The sequence below is a fragment of the Triticum aestivum genome, chromosome 7A (genome assembly GCF_018294505.1).
Source record: "Triticum aestivum cultivar Chinese Spring chromosome 7A, IWGSC CS RefSeq v2.1, whole genome shotgun sequence".
Taxonomy (NCBI): domain Eukaryota; kingdom Viridiplantae; phylum Streptophyta; class Magnoliopsida; order Poales; family Poaceae; genus Triticum; species Triticum aestivum.
Genome location: NC_057812.1, coordinates 111,852,367 through 111,855,663, shown reverse-complemented (window position 1 = coordinate 111,855,663; position 3,297 = coordinate 111,852,367).

Below are 3,297 nucleotides of genomic sequence, written 5' to 3'. Positions count from 1 at the left end.
AGCATATTAGAGCCAACTTAGGTAAAATGAAGCTAACATATGTCATTTTGGATAAGAAGAAGAATAAGAAGAAGACTATAAGCTTATTATGTAAACTTGATCATTTTGTGCTAACATAAGTAATTTTGGAGCTAACCTATAGGAAACTAAGCATATTAGAGACAAATAGGTAACTAAGTATATATATATATATATATATATATATATATATATATATATATATATATCATTTTGGAGATCTAACATACCTGACATAGTTCAGTTCTCATTGTTCTTCTCCTTCTCCTTCCTCAGCCTGATGCGCCAAGAGCGGCGAGGCGGTGGAGGCAGTGGAGGTAGCTGTGGGATGTAGTCTTCTACCACAATTGGCATGGTCATGTTGCCCAGCTGTAGGATCGCTGGCGCCACCACCGGTGCATGGTAATTGTCAGGCACCACTACCATTGCGAGGCCACCCTCAGCCACCACCATCTCTTGCCCATGGTCAGCCACCACCATCTCTTGCCCATGGTCAGCCACCACCATCTCTTGCCCATGGTCAGCCACCACCATCTCTTGCACCTAGTTATCCACCACCATCTCTTGCCTTGGTCAGCCACCACCAGCGCTAGGTCATCCTCAGCCTGATGCCCATCATCATCCTGCAGCTCCTCATCCCCACTCTGCTCCTCTTCTCCCCCACTCCAGTCTAGATCATCCTTCTTGTTGTCTTCGCTGCTGCTTTCGCCAAGGCCAGAATCGCTATTGCTTTTGCTACAGCCATAATCGCTGCTGCTTTGGCTGTAGCCAGTGTCCCTGCTGCTGCTCCCATTGCCTGTCCAAATGCAACAATGACCGCTAACAATCAATGTGAGACAAAGCCAAATATGGAGGAATAAGAAGAGGCAGAACGCACTGGCATCTTCGTCTTCAGCGTAGCGCATGCGACACATAGTCTTGTTGAAAACCTTCACGATGAGCATTGTGGCGTCATCGTCGTACCTCAAGAGAAGAAAGTACCCGGTCCGCAGGTTGTAGGCACTGTAGAACTTCTCCCAGCCACAGCCACAGGTACATGTGGCCCTCCTCGATCACCAACTCCACGTCCCACAGCCTGCGAACCCTGCTGCTGGCCTGTCGGAGCTTCACATTATCTGGCGGATCTTCACCCAGCATCTTCATAAAAGCGTCAGGCAGCCTCTGCAATTTGGGACAAGGAGTGATGTATCAAACAACAGAGTTATCATAATGAGATGGGTGAAGGGGAGATCTCTCGTTTTATATACCTGCCTCGTGGCTGATACTGAAGAAGGAAGTATGATAGTGAAGAACTCGAAAGCATCCAACTCGTACTCCGGTGAGGCAGAGCGGTGATGGCTGCTTCCCCCCATCTCTAATAAGCAGCAGAAGAGACCAATTGGTACCCTTACAACATTATAGCAGCATAAATTTTGAGCAGAAGATAATCAACATTAGTCGCAAGTACCCCATATGTCCTATTTTTAGCAAAGTCATGCTAAAATTCACGGAAAATTTTAGCATGACCTTTGCTGAAAATAGGACATATGGAGTGCCCGAATTTGCCGGAACGGAAGTTAATCGACATTCCGGCAAACTCAAGGGCCTCTCAGGGACAAAACCCAGCAAACTAGCAAGATGATCATCATCTTTGCAAGTCATTACTTGTCAAATACAGAAGAAGGAACAATTTATTTGTGACATAGTTGGCCCATACAGAAGAAGCAACACCCTACACTAGCCTAAAAACAAGTGAAGTTTCACCCATATAAGAACAACTTTATAACATCAGAGAAGTTGCTATGTTTTTTCTACTGCTAGGAAAAACACCACTCATTGGAAATGAAAATCTCAGTACCAGCATTTTGAACTTTGAAATGAAATACAGTAGTAGTATTAGTAGTATATGGAGTAGTATCTTGTCTAGTAGTAGCATTAGTTGTATATGGAGTAGCAAGTTTTGCCTCAGAGACAGCAAAAGCTATGTTTTTTCTCAATTCAGATAGCTAAGTGGAAAACCACGTCAAGTTCTGATAATCCATCCAATCTAATCTAATGAAATCTGAACTCAACCTGATCATGGTTCATGCCATCAGACACATCAGCACCTCAAGAATGCCATGACAAAAATGAAAAGGACCAAGACAATCACCACACAAGTGATGAAAGCACTAGCGAATCATGTTAAAGCTAACCTCTACTTTTGACCCTCAACTATAACAACCGCATGCAGTACAAAGAAGTGTTGATGCAGGCATCAAACATTATAATGGCTGAATTTGATCTACTCCAATAATTTTCTCAAGTTACATGATTAACAAGCTTGGGCTTAGCAGTAATATTCTGAGAAAATATTTTCTTGAAGCCTGAACAACTGGATTTCCTTTTTAAAAACAGAACCAAAACCATGACACAATCACTTGACAACATCTATTGACTACATTAGATGGATAAATTCCATATGTTGTGGAAGACCACCCTCAAGCAGACTGCTTATGACCATGGCTCCTAAATGGATAGGCGTTTGGCGAGAAGACATTGTGGACAACAATATTCAGAAGCATACCTTAAGTAATATTCTTAACTATATCATCATCTTATGAAATATTATAGTGTGGTGGCTGTTCTAGAAAATTCAGCAATATTGTAAACATAACTTTTAGACAAGCTAGAGAAAAAGATGAATGGATGAAAATGACACCCTCACTATTTTAGATTTAATAGAAACCACACAGGAGTTACCATCCCCAAATCTTCTTTTTTATTTATGGTCAAGTAATTGCTGAAATATTTGAAACAGAGGCCACCATTGCACCACCATTCACTGACAAACCATTAGAGCATTGTGAACAACAAATTCAGAGAAAACTCTCTTTGGCACAAAAATTCAGAGCATTGTGAACAACAAAAACAACTGAATGTCCTATCATGACATGGCAACGAACTAACAAAAATTGCGCGTTCTACCAGCACACCATTAGCACAAAATTTTCTCTAATCTTACTGGACACAAAAATTTTCTTCGGTGTGTCCAGTGCATTTTTTCAGTGTGTCCAAATCTTGCAGGTACCAAGTACTCCAATGCACATGGAGTACTAATTATTCATGTTTGCTAGGCACTACTCCCACAATTTTTTGAACCTAATTTGACCTAAATTCGAGAGGGATTTGACCTAAACCTAGCAAAAGAGAGAAGAAGAGGGCATGGCCGGGAGGGAGGAGAGGAGGAAGAGAGGAGAAGAGAGGCAGAGGGAGGAGGGTTACCTGACCACGATGAGGTGGTGGCCGGAGCGGAGACGA